Raw genomic sequence first — 14,875 nt, forward strand, 5'->3', positions numbered from 1 at the left:
GGCTAGAGGCAAGCAAGTGCTCTCATCTAAGAGAGGCTACTTGACTCAGCTTTAGCTGCAAAATCCTGAAGCTCTTTTTAAGAGGTCTTGCCACGAAACACTTAAATGGTGCTGACAAAAAGCTGAACGCATGCTTTTCGGTTGTCAGCCGTAGCAGGAAAAAAGTTGTGCCGTTTTAAAATGCTGGCTTTCTGGGCCGTCCTGCCAGGGCAAACTCTGACTCTTTCAGACAGGCAGTTCGACTGAGTGTGCTCTCTGAGCAGAATGCTGCAGCTTTCTTGCTAGCAGGGACCTTGAAACACTGTAGAGTTGTGACAACAAAAATGGCTCTGATGGTTCCTCCACCATGAGGCTGGAGAGCTAAGGAATGGGCTGGATCTAGCCATCAAAGCCATGGCTCTCCATATTGCTTAGTAAATTAAAGGCTCATGTGGTCAGAAAAAGAGAGATATACAGTGAAGAGAGATTCAAAGATGAAGAAAACCTCTAAATGGTTTACAGTGTGTTAAAAATATATGCAAGATAAAGTTCTTAAAGTAAAAAAAGAAAGAGAGTAGTTGGCTGTGGTGGTATACACCTTTAATCCCAACACTTTGGAGGCAGAGGTAAATTGACTTCTGAGACTTCAAGGGGTAGTGGTAGATTGACCTCTGTGACTTTAAGGTGTGGTAGTACATGCCTTTAATCCCAATGCCTGGGAGGCAGAGACAGACATATCTCTGTGAGTTCAAGGTGTGGTAGCACGTGCCTTTAATCCCAGCACTGGGGAGGCAGAGACAGTGGGATCTCTGTGAGTTCAAGGACAGCCTGGTCTACAGAGTTATTTCAGGATGAAGATATACAGAGAACTTGTCTCAAAAAGTAAAAGTAAAAATAAAAGAAATAGAAGTTAAAATAAAGCCGAATAAAGATGAATAAAACAGAGAATCTTAATATTGTTTGCTATTATGCTCTCTTTGAAGTGTTTGAATGCTGAAGAAGGAACAACAGTTGCTAAAAGATATTTGATTATAAATGCTGCAGAATTAATCCAAGATAGATATTTTGAAAATAACTTGGCTTCAAAATTGAAGTCAAAAGGTATACTACTTTGGAAAAGAGATTGTGCTTTTATTTCCACAGGAAATGAGAGACTGTGGATTCATTCTGATTTAAGAAAAATCAGATTTAATCAAGGAAGATCACCTGAGAAATCTCCAGTAGGAACAGATGGCCCGGATGTCTGAGTTCTACATCCAGAACTGATTCAAGACTCCTTCCTGAGTTGATCCAGACTCACAGGATACTACAGTCAGGACTTGATGATAATTTTCTTTAGTTTCCCATAAGATTATCAGTGCCCCCAACCAGCAGGAATTAGCCTGAAATACTACACCCACATTCCCTACGAATGGACTATGGGTATTTTCCTTTGTTTAAAAAAAAGAGGGAAAGGGTGTGAAAGAATTGTCTGTATTTTGTCAATCATGTATTTTAATAAAACGCTGATTGGTCAGGCAGGAAGTATAGGCAGGTCAACCAAACAGGAAGTAGAGGCGGGGCAATGAGAACAGGAGACGGCTAGGAAGGAGAAAGCACATTCCTTCATTTCTGCCCAGACCACTGAAGAAGCAATATGTAAGCTGACAGCTGAAAAAGGTACCAAGCCATATGGCTAACATAGATCAGAATAATAGGTTAAGATAAGTCATAAGAACTAATAAGTAGCCTGACCTAATGGGCCAATCAATTTATAATCTTACAGAGATCTCTGTGTGATTGATTTTCTCTGGGACTTGCCGGCTGTGGGGTACCGGACAGGAACAGATACCCCAACAAGCCGGCCCTCATGTTACAGTTTATGGGTTGTTGATTACTATTTGTACTAGATAGAGGATTGGGGTAAAAACTGTTTGTTATAAAGGGGAGATAGTAATAGTGGGTAATAGAGTCAATACTCATGTGCTATTATTTATAGATAATTTGCATTGACATAGTTTTTGTATATTGATATAAGCTCAAATTATATCTGTTACTTTTGTTTTTATTTGTACACCAATGCAAAGTCATTATGTCAGATTGTATATATGCATGTTTCTACCTCAGTTTAAGACATTTTGTATACTGATACAACTTTTAGGATATAATTTCATATTGCATTATATATTACTCTTACCTCTCATTAAGATACTTATGGTTTGTTTACATATTGAGGTCACTGTCATTACTTATTGTACATTTATTTACAGATTATTTAATATTCTGACAAGAAGTCTTAGCTTTTATGTTATACAAGTATTAATTATTATAGATCACCAGTTGTTCATGTTTGTTGTACATACAGTTAGATCAGTTAGGTTCTTTAGATGCATAGAGGTAGTATTCTGTCTAGATAGGTAATCTTCAACCACCTCAAGGACCTGTGGAACATGGGATTAAAATAATTTAGGGATTTGTTGACATGAAACATTATTGCTTTTGACAGCACCAATCTCTTCCCAAGAGAATGTTGAGCACTGAAGACAGTCCACTTGGAGCTTGTTTTCTTCTTGGCAAAACTGGCCTTTGGGCAAAGAATTTACAATGCCACAACCACTGACAAGTTACATAGTATCTAAAAATGGATAAGCAGGACTTTCAAATCTTGTCAAGACAGGGTAAGACAGTTATGAAAAAATTTCTGCCTCTGAAAATGGTCTGTTAGTTATGCTAGGCCTTATCCAAAGTTGGTTGCTTCAGCTTTACAAAATGAGATTTTGGGTGATTGCTGAGGTAACTGGAAGCTCCTTGGATGTACTTCCTTCCTGCTCAAATAATATTATCTCCCTTCTCAGGCCTTTGATGGGGTTGAAGATTAGATAGTCATAGTTACTATACTATTATGATCTAGCAAAGCCATTTCAGGTACAAGACTTAAACTTTAAAAGATAGAATATTTACTAAAACCTTTAACATATGTTTTTTGCTTAATATTGTTTATGCTTGTTGTAATTTTAACTATAATTGATGTCTGTTCTTAATGTATATAGTTTTGTATTGGGTTTGAAACTCTTTTATTTACCAACCCACTAGGATATGGTCTCTTTTGCTTTAAAAAAAACAGTGGTAGCCATGTGCTCACTCTTTTTCTTAGCTCTTGCTTCCAGCTGCTAGACTCTCTTCCTGGTCATGCTGAAGGCTGTTGTCTAGGACAGTGATCTGTAAGTTTTTTCCCCTTAAATAAATAACCCTTTTATTAATCATAATTCCAAACTGGTGTGGGATTATTTTGTGACTTAAGCCTACAGTCAGGTGATTAATTCTGTCCTCAGAGACAGTGTCCAGTGTAAGTGACAAAGTCATACCTTTCTTGATTTTTGTCAATTCTTTCTTATTCTTAAAATGCTTTTGGTGTAGTAACATATTAAAGTCAGTGGAAAAGATTTTACCTTAGCCCTGAGTTGTATTTTGAACAAGATCCTTCTTTTGTAAGTAAAAATTGATTTCTCAGTCTAGGTTGTTGTCTTATGTAATACAGAAAATGAGCCAGGAAAATTACCTGTTAGCATATATTCCATACTACAATTAATTAAATCTATCTCAGAAAGTAAGTTTTACCTTAAGAATAGAGACAGTAATGTATGTACTTTAGTGGAAGTAAAAAGGAGGATGGCATCTTTACATTCTAATTTGAATGCTAATGCTCCTAGCTTCCATACTTCTAGAAATGACTATAGTTCCCCAACTTTATCTCAACTTAAGATCTTGTTTGTAAACTTAGCATATCTGGGAAGAGGATAACTCAATTGAAGGATGCCTCTATTGGACTGACCTGTGGATATGTATGTGGGGCATTTTCTTGATTAATAATTGAAAGAAGAGGACCCAGTTCTATTGGGAGTACCATCCCTGGGTAGGCAGGCCTGGACTATATGCAAGGGAGATAAGTATTGATCTGACCCAAGAAGTAGTCATGTTCTATGTTTTTTGCCTCAGTTCCTGCTTCCAGATTTCTGCCATAAACTTCCCTAGCTTTCTTGGGTAAACATAAATAAACACTTTATGTAAACATAAATGACATTTATGTAAACATAAATTTATGTAAACATAAATATAAACATAATTTATGTAACCATAAACATTTATGTAAACATAAATAAACACTTGCTTCCAACATTGATTTGTTTCCTGGTGTTTATGACAGTAACAGAAAGCCAACTAAGATACCCACTGTCTTAAGTCACATTGCAACATTTACTTCTATAGAAAATATAGATACTTTTCATCTAGTTTGGATGAAATAACTTAGAAACTATGAAAAGAGTAAAAATTGGTGTAGTAAAACATCTGACTAATTTAAAAATGGATTCATCTGCATTGCTACTTTGTATGGTTTTGTTGTTGCTGCTTGGTTCATTTGCTGGTATTGATTTTGGATTTGTTGTTTTGTAAGCCATCATCTCTCATTCCTGGTAAGTATTGTCAGTTTTCTTACAAACAAAGGGAGGTATAATAGTATAACACATTTTCTGATTAAGAGCAATGGACTTTCTTAGAAAGGGTATGACAAAAACTTGGTTATTGCCATCTGCATTGCATTTTATTCTAGGAGAAAGCTAACTCATTGTAAAGAATAAAAGGCTCTTAAAGATAAGTTCACAAAGCCTTAGGGTTCTGTCACACTAATGAAAATCTTGACTTTAAGTTCTCAGTTTGAAATCTTTTATGATATCTCACTCAATTTTAGAAACTCTAAATTTTAGAAATAATTCTAATTTAGAATAATTCTGTGTGAATATTTATTGATTCACTTCAGGACATGTAATAGCACTCCTGAGATATGGGTGGTATATACACTCAATGGATGTTTACCAAAGGCAGTGTCTGAAGATCTTCTTCAGGCTATCTTGACAAATCGACCTCCTTTTGACCAAATGGCCTGAGTTCCAAAGCTCTTAAAGAATGTTTTTCAAGAATATCTTTTGTAAGTCATTTCAATATTCACCAAAAAACCTGGATATGTTCATTAGACATACACTCTAGTTGATCCCACTTGGATCAAACGTTGGCAAAATTTAAAAATTTGCACCTTTGATCATTATCAAGGTAATTTGTATACTCCCTGAAGTTGAAGATCCTTAGCTGTAGACTCAGAGCACTGATTTAGCTATCTACTTTGTCTTAGATGGGTCAATCCTACTATGAACTATCCAGGTTTGGAAACTGAGTCATTCTGTAGGCAATAGTCATAAAGAGAACAGTGATTGATGTTGAACATCAGATCATAAAGATAACCTAATGAATCATTGTCCTGTTTTCTGAAATATTTCACTTCATAGAAACCATTTATCCCTTCATGCCTAGGTGCTAAGCAGTTTTTCAAACAACTGTATCAGGAGTCATGTTTTCTCATTCTTACTTTAACCAACTACAGTGTGGAGGAGTTAATGTTTCTCTCTCTAAGTGCTATTTTTGGCATTTTATTCCTATGTTTTATATTTGTTTTATCTTTTTATTTTCTTATATTAGACATGAATTTAGCAAACATTTCTTATGTTAGCAGTAGTTGTGATCTGGAGAGAAAAACAATTCTCTCCAGATGTATAGGGAGAACCATCAATAAAGTAGTGGAAATTATGGCCTTTTCCAAGGGACCTGTAGGGATCTTGGAACCTGCTTGTGAACTGATTTGGTGATCCATGTTGGTTAACAATTTCTTCAGATAGCTTTTTGGAATGAACCAATGAGGATAACTTCATAAAAATGTATTTGGAGTCTTCACCATCCCAGTTATATTCTACAACCCATCAAGCCTCACAGTGGCATCAAGTTCTCTCCTCTGTAATAGACTAAACACTGTGGTTTAGTTAGCTGGCAACAATCTTTAGGTTGCTGGCAACATTAAAGACAGACTTACATCAGTTGTGCACTTTGGAACTGGGAGTTAGTGGCTAGTGGGACACACATGGATTGTATATATAATGCAACTTTTCATTGTCTTCAACAGTAGCTTGAATGCTTTATCCTGCCAGGCCAGGTTGGAGCCCAGTGAAATACAGAGAGCTGGCAGTACTGGTAGTAATGGACCCTCAAAGAAAACACAATATGTTGTAGGGCTGCTTCTTCCTCAATAGATTTTTCAATGTGATTTGTCTTGCTGGTTTCCTCTGTCAAAGAACTGATGGCATTGTTAGTCTTTTAAATTCTTTTATACTTCATTTGCTGACCAACTCCCTATGAAGTTGGATTATTTTTTGAGGTTCAGGACACCAATACTCAGGGAAAAATGGGTTCCAATATTCTACTCAGAACTTCTGAGCAGAGAAAGTATGGTTTTTTAAAGAGAAGAATTTTTTAACTCAATTTTTATCATTTTCAACTTCCCTCTCTTAAGTGTCATTGAAACAGATAATTATAGGCATGAGAAATTATTACATGAAAGTTTCAAGTTTTGCTCCTTGAGATTGCTTCAATTTTATAATGCATATTTTGCATGAGACCTACAATTGTAATTTCTCACACACATATATATATATATATATATATATATATATATATATATATATATATATATACAGAATTTGTCACCATAGAAAAATGGACTAGGCAATCTAAGGGACTGAAAAAATAAATAGTTTTGGAATGAGATATTTCCAAATTCCATGGAACTACAGAGAGTTGCAGAGCACTGTTAATAAAACTTGTTAGGAATTTTCTCAAAGGAAAGTTTCTCTTCATTCTATATATCTATCCTCTTCATATCAATTTATTTCAAAGGACAACAAAGTGTGATGAGGAGCATCTCAAAAGGAAGAATCTCAAAGGGGAAAGAGGACATTTCAAATAGTGCAATAACGAATTACAAAATTGAAAAGAGAATAGTATTTCCTTTCAAAAAAATTACAATTTTCTCCTTGCTACAAAAATCCTAAAACAAGACTCCATCCCCGCTTTCAGCCAGGAAGCCTTACCCTTCCTATCTCCCTTTTTCGGGGTATAAAACCCTCCAACTCAGCCTATGTGGGGTGCCGCTGGGACGGGGCGGTGAGTGCAAATAAGAGGGAGTTCCTTTGTTTTAATAGCCTGCCTGCAGCAAGGTAAGACTGCAGGCAGGGAGATTTCTGACCAGCAAGTGCCACTGATCCTGTAGCAGAAGATACAATGGAGGGGGCATAAAATCCTTCAACTCAGTCTGTGTGGGTGCTGCCGGGATGGGGCAGTGAGTGCAAACGGAAAGGAGTTCCTTTGTTTTAATAGCCTGCTTGCAGCAAGGTAGGACTGCAGGTAAAGTGATTCCTGGCCAGCAAGGGGCACTAATTCTGTAGCAGAAGACTCAGCGGAGGGAAGAGCAATTGGAGAGCATCTGAAGGAAGAGATGGGCAGGCACCAAGGCAAGAATTAATCCAACAATCTGAAAAACAACATGGAAACACCAGATCCCAGCGATCTTATGACAGAAGGACTTGAACACACTATTCCGGAAGAAGAGGAAAATAGTGCCATTATGAAAGCAATAGAGTTGCTTAAACAGGGTATGAATAACTCACTTAAAGAAATTGAAGAAAAATATAACAAAAAGATTGAAGAAATGAGTAAATAAATGGAAGAGAAATATAACAAAAAGTTTGAAGAAATGAGTAAATTCGTAAACAATACCCTGGGAAAACAAGAAAAAACAATCAAACAGGTAAAGGAATCAGTTCAAAAATTGAAAACTGAAATGAAGGCAATGAAGAAAACACAAACCGAGGGCTGGCTGGATATGGAAAATCTAGGTAAACAAACAGAGACTTCAGGAACAAGCATAACCAATAGAATACAAGAGATAGAAGAATGAATCTCAGATTATGAAGACACCATAGAGAAAATAAACGCTCTGACCAAAGAAAACAGCAAATCCAACAAATTCTCTTCACAAAACACTCAAGAAATCGGGGACACAACAAAAAACATAAATCTAACAATAATAGGGATTGAAGAAGGAGAAGAACTGCAGATTCAGAAAATATATTCAACAAAATTATAGAAGAAAACCTTCCCAATCTAAAGAACGATAATCCTATGAAGGTTCAAGAAGCTTACAAAAGACCAAATAGACTGGATCAAAAAAAAAAAAACATTCCCTCGCCATATAATAATCAAAACACAAAACATTCAGATTAAAGAAAGGATATTAAGAGCTGCAAAGGAAAAAGTTCAAGTAACTTATAAAGGTATACCTATCAGACTTACACCAGACTTCTCTATGGAAACCATGAAAGCCAGAAGGACCTGGATAGAGGTACTGTGGAAACTAAGAGACCATGGATGCAAACCCAGACTACTATACCCAGCCAAGCTATTGTTCACTATCACCAGAGAAAACAAAATATAACAGGATAAAAACAAATTTAAACAATACATAGCTACAAATCCAGCCTTACAGAGTATATTAGAAGGAAAATCACAACCCAAGGAATCCAACATTCCCAACATTGCCTACAATAACTAAGTCATCTAGTGACCCTTTACAAGCACATCTGAAGAAGGAAAACACATACACTCTACTACCCCCCCCCAAAAAAAAATGACCGGAGTCAACAACCACTGGTCATTAAAATCACTTAATATCAATGGAATCAACTGATCTATAAAAAGGCACAGGCTTAGAGATTGGATACGAAAACAGGATCCAACATTCTGCTGTTTACAAGAAACACACCTCAACCACAAAGACAGACATCTACTCAGAGTAAAGGGCTGGGAAGAAGTTTTCCAAGCAAACGGACCTAAGAAACAAGTGGGTGTGGCCATTCTAATATCTAACAAAATCGACTTCAAACTAAAATCAATCAGAAGAGATGGAGATGGACATTTCATACTCATAACAGGAACAATTCATCAGGAAGAAGTCTCAATCCTGAATATCTATGCCCCTAATGTAAAGGCACCCACATATGTAAAAGAAACTCTTCCAGAAATCAAGGCAGTCATCAAACCACACACACTAATAGTTGGAGACTTCAACACACCTCTCTCACCAATGGACAGGTCAATCAGACAGAAAATTAACAGAGAAATAGGAAAATTATTGGAGGTATTGAATCAAATGGACTTAACAGACATCTTTAGAACACTCCACCCAAATAGGAAAGAATATACCTTCTTCTCTGCAGCTCATGAAACCTTCTCGAAAATTCACCACATACTCGGTAACAAAGCAAACTTCCACAGATACAAAAAAATATTAGTAACCACCTGTGTCTTGTTAGATCACCATGGATTAAAGTTAGAATTCAACAACAATGCTACCCGCAGGAAGCCAACAAACTCATGGAAGCTGAAGAGTCAACTACTAATTCACCCCTGAGTCAAGGAAGAAATAAAGAAAGAAATTAAAGTCTTCCTTGAATTTAATGAAAATAAAGACAAAACATACTCAAACCTGTGGGACACTATGAAAGCAGTGCTAAGAGGAAAGTTCATAGCACTAAGTGCCCAATTAAAGAAAATGGAGAAAGCACACTTTGGAGACTTAAGAGCACACTTGAAAGCTCTAGAAAAAAAAGAAGATGATTCACCGAGGAGGAGTAGAAGACTGGAAATATTCAAAATGAGGGCTGAAATCAACAAAATAGAAACACAGAAAACAATCCAAAGAATCAATGAAACAAAAAGCTGATTCTTCGAGAAAATCAACAAGATCAACAAACCCCTATCCAAACTAATCAAACGGCAGAGAGAGAACATGCAAATTAATAAGATCAGAAATGGAAAGGGGGACATAACCACAGACACAGAGGAAATTCAGAGAATCATTAGATCTTACTACGAAAGTTTATATGCCACAAAGTTGGAAAATGTACAAGAAACGGACAATTTTAGATAAGTACCATATACCAAAGTTGAACCAAGAACAGGTGAACAATCTAAATAGACCTGTTAGTCGCCAAGAATTAGAAGCTGTTATCAAAAATCTCCCTACCAAAAAAAGCCCAGGACCAGATGTTTTAAATGCAGAATTCTACCAGAACTTCCAGGAAGAGCTAATACCTATATTCCTTAATGTATTCCACAATATAGAAACTGAAACGTCATTGCCAAGCTCCTTTTATGAAGCTACAGTAACTCTGATACCAAAACCACACAAATACACAACCAAGAAAGAGAATTACAGGCCAATCTCACTCATGAACATCGACACAAAAATTCTCAATAAAATACTGGCAAACCGAATCCAAGAACACTTTAGAAAAATTATTCATTATGATCAAGTAGGCTTCATGCCAGAGATGCAGGGCTGGTTCAATATAAGCAAATCTATCAATGTAATCCATCATATAAATAAACTGAAAGAAAAAAAACATATGATCATTTCATTGGATGCTGAAAAAGCATTTGACAAGATTCAACACCCATTTATGATAAAGATGTTGGAGAGACTGGGGATACTAGGATCATACCTAAATATAATAAAAGCCATATACAGCAAGCCGACAGCTAACATCAAATTGAATGGAGAGAAACTCAAAGCCTTTCCACTAAAATCAGGAACACTACAAGGCTGTCTACTCTCTCCATACCTCTTTAATATAGTGCTTGAAGTTCTAGCAATAGCAATACGACAACATAAGGGGATCAAGGGGATTAGAATTGGAAAGGAAAGGGTTAAACTCTCGCTATTTGCAGATGATATGATAGTGTACATAAGCGACCCCAAAAACTCTACCAAAGAACTCCTACAGCTGATAAACACCTTTAATAATGTGGCAGGATACAAGATCAACTCAAAAAAAATTGGTTGCCCTCCTATACACAAAGGATAAAGAAGCAGAGAGGGAAATCAGAGAAACGTTACCTTTTACGATAGCGACAAATAGCATAAAATATCTTGGGGTTACTCTAACCAAGGAACTGAAAGACCTATTTGACAAGAACTTTAAGTCTTTGAAGAAAGAAATTGAGGAGGATACCAGAAAATGGAAAGATATCCCCTGCTCTTAGATTGGGAGAATCAACAGAGTAAAAATGGCAATTCTACTAAAAGCAATCTATAGATTCAATGCAATCCCCATCACAATCCCATCAAACTTCTTCACAGACCTTGAGAGAACAATAATCAATTTTATATGGCAAAACAAAAATCCAGGATAGCCAAAAAAGTCTTATACAATAAAGGAACTTCTGGGGGCATTGCCATCCTGACTTCAAGTCCTATTACAGAGCTACAGTTTTAAAAACAGCTTGGTATTGCAATAGGAACAGAGAAGTCGACCTATGCAATCGAATAGAAGACCCAGGTATTAACCCACAAACCTATGAACACCTAATTTTTGAAAAGGGAGCTAAAGGTATACAATGGAAGAAGGAAAACATCTTTAACAAATGTTGCTGGCATAAGTGGATGTTAACCTGTAGAAGAATGAAAGTAGATCCATATCTATCACCATGCAAAAAACTCAAGTCCAAATGGATTAAAGACATCAACATTAATCTGTCCACCTTGAACCTGATAGAAGAGAAAGTGGGAAGTACTCTACAAGATATAGGCACAGGAGAACACTTCCTAAGTACATCCCCAGAAGCACAGATAATAAGAGAAATAATAAATAAATGGGACCTCTTGAAACTGAGAAGTTTCTGTAAAGCAAAGGACACTGTCAGTAAGACAAAAAGGCTACCTTCGGACTGGGAGAAGATCTTCACCAACCCCTCATCAGAAAAAGGTCTGATTTCCAAAATATACAAAGAACACAAGAAGCTAGACACTAAAACTTTAATTAACCCAATTAAAAAGTGGGGTACTGAACTGAACAGGGAATTTAAAACAGATGAACTTCGAATGGCCAAAAGACACTTAAGGTCATGCCCAACCTCCTTAGCAATCAGGGAAATGCAAATCAAAACCACTTTGAAATACCATCTTACACTTGTCACAATAGCTAAACTCAAAAACACCAATGATAGCCTATGCTGGAGAGGATGTGGAGTGAGGGGAACACTCATCCATTGTTGGTGGGAATGCAAACTTGTGCAGCCACTGTGGAAATCAGTGTGGCGGTTTCTCAGGAATCTGGGAGTCAACCTTCCTCAGGACCCAGCAATTCCACTCTTAGGAATATACCCAAAAGATGCCCTATCATACTACAAAAGTATTTGTTCAACTATGTTCATAGCTACACTAATTGTAATAGCCAGAACATGGAATCAAGCTAGGTGCCCCTCAATAGAAGAATGGTTAAAAATGGTGTGGAACATGTACACATTAGAGTTTTACTCAGCATTAAAAAAAAAAATGACATCTTGAATTTTGCATGCAAATGGATGGACATAGAATACCCTTTACTGAGTGAGGTAAGCCAGACCCAAAAATAGGAGTATGGTATGTATTCACTCATAAGTGGATTCTAGCCATAATTAAAGGTCTTTGAGTCTATAATTCGTGATTCGAGAGAAGCTAAATAAAAAGGTGAACCTGATGAAGATTATTTAGCTATCCGCCAGGAGATAGGAAATAGACAAGAGTCCCAGGTAACCTCGGGTGCATGGGGGGTGGGGGGAGGGTTGTTGGAAGGGGAGAGGGTTAGAGAGAAGGGAGTAGGGGAGGAATGGGGAAAGCTCGGTGGACTGGGATGGGGGGGAGGGAGGAAGGATGGATATGGGATCAGGGAAGAATATATTTCAACTAAGGGAGTCATTTTAGGGTTTACAGGAGACTTGATTTTATATGGGATCCCAGGTCCAAGGAGAGATTCCCAGATTGTTCTCTGTACAGAGGAGAGGGTGCCTGAAACGGCCTTGGCCCATAACCATACTGATGAATATTGTGCTTATTACCATAGATCCTTCATCTGGCGATAGATGGAGATAGAGACCCACATTGGAACACTGGACTTAACTCCCTAGGTCCAAACGAGAAGCAGAAGGAAAGAGAACATGAGCAAAGAAGGCAAGACCAGAGGGAACCTTCATCCGATGATGGATGGCAATACAGACGGATACCCACATTGGAGCACTGGACTGAGACCCCCAAGGTCCAAATGAGGAGCAGAAGGAGGAAGAACATGAAAAAGTAAATCAGGACTGTGAGGGATGCTATCACCCACTGATACAAGGGGACTAATCTAATGAGAGTTCACCAAGGCCAGTTGGACTGGGACTGAACGAGCACGTGATCCAACCAGATTCTCTGAATGTGGCCGGATTCTCTGAATGTGGCTGGCCCGGAGTCTTTCTGAAAAGCCATTGACAATGAAACTGGGACTTGTTTCCTCTGCATATACTGGTTTTTTTGGGATCCAGTCTGTTTGGATACTCACCTTCCTGGACCTGGAGTGAGGGGGAGGAACTTGAACTTCCCACAGGGCAGGAAACACTGACTACTCTTAGGGATGGAGAGGGAGGAGGAGAAGGAGTGGGGGAAGTGGGAGGGTGTTGGGAGGAGGGGCGGAAATGGAAACTTTTATAATTTAATAAAATTACTTTCTCATAAAATAAAGAAGGTGAACCTGAAGAAAATTATATACTTATACTCCTGGATATTAGAAGTAGACAAGATTGCCAGGCAAACTTGGGTGCACGGGGGTTGAGGGGGTGGAAGTAAGGGGAAATGGTTAGGGAGAGTGGAGAGGGTGAGGATTGGGTATGGCTTGGGGGAATGGGAAGGGGGAGGTAGGAAGGATGGTTATGGGAGCAGGGAAGTTTATATCTCAAGTAAGGGAGCCATTTTAGGGTTTGCTAGAGACTTGATTCTGGAGGGGTTCCCAGGCCCAAGGAGAGGTCCCCAGATTGTACTCTAGGCAGCAGAGGAGAGGGTGCCTGAACTGGCCTTGGCCCATAACCATACTGATGAATATTTTGCATGTCACCACAGAACCTTCATCGGCGATGGATGGAGATAGAGACAGAAACACATATTGGAACACTGGACTTAACTCCCTAGGTCCAAATGAGAAGCAGAGGGAGGGATATCATGAGCAAGGAAAGCAAAATCAGAGGGGGCCTTCATCTGACAATGGATGGAGATAGAGACGCAGACCCACATTGGAGCACTGGACTGAGCCCCCAAGGTCCAAATGAAGAGCAGAAGGAAGGAGAACATGAAAAAGGAAGTCAGGACCGCGAAGGGTGCGTTCACCCACTGATACAAGGGCATTGATTGAATGAGAGCTCACTAAGGCCAGCTGAACTGGGACTGAAGGAGGATGTGATCAAACCGGATTCTCTGAATGTGGCTGACATGGGGACTGACTGAGAAGCCATTGACAATGGCACTGGGTCTTGTTTCGTCTGCATGGACTGGCTTTTTGGGATCCTGGCCTGTTTGGATGCTCACCTTCCTGGACCTGGTGGGAGGAGGGAGGAACTTGGATTTCCCACAGGGCAGGAAAGCCTGACTGCTCTTGGGAATGGTGAGGGAGGAAGAGAGGGAGTGGAGGGAGCGGGAGGGTATTGGGAGGAGAGGAGGAAGTGGAAATTCTTCAAATAAATAAATAAGGAAAAAAATTCTGAAATAATATTTTACAAAAACAGGACCCAAACTCTGCTAGTTAGCAGTTTTGGGGAAATAAATCTATAGAGTGAGAGTTTACAAACAGGATTCTTGAAGGAAATGATTTAACTGAAACACATTAGAAGCAGATGATTTATGAAGTTAAGGATGCAGCAAGGATGCTGAATTTCTGAGTTGTTTCAGAACACCTCTGAATGGTGGTTTTCAGGGCCTCATTGATCTGTGTTATTAATGTGATCACTTTTAACTTCCTCTGGATGAGGAACATTGCAAAATCTGAATCTTTTTTTCTAACCTTTCACCAGGGCCTTTCTTCATGACTCATCAATTTAGTCATTGCAGTAAAGTTATACATTTGTCACTCAGCAGTATTATGAAGAGATAATACAGCCATTCAAAAATAACTCACAGCTGAAACATGCTATA

The 14,875-nt window shown here is 38.2% G+C and overlaps 1 protein-coding gene across 2 annotated transcripts in view; it reads right to left on the bottom strand.

Moving 5' to 3' along the window:
• The window catches only part of Tmem196 (transmembrane protein 196), a 77,061-nt gene that overhangs the window by 23,121 nt on the left and 39,065 nt on the right, over positions 1–14,875 (bottom strand). The gene's annotated exons all lie outside the window — the stretch shown is intronic.

The sequence above is a fragment of the Myodes glareolus genome, chromosome 11 (genome assembly GCF_982192425.1).
Source record: "Myodes glareolus chromosome 11, mMyoGla1.1, whole genome shotgun sequence".
NCBI classification, from domain to species: Eukaryota; Metazoa; Chordata; class Mammalia; order Rodentia; family Cricetidae; genus Myodes; species Myodes glareolus.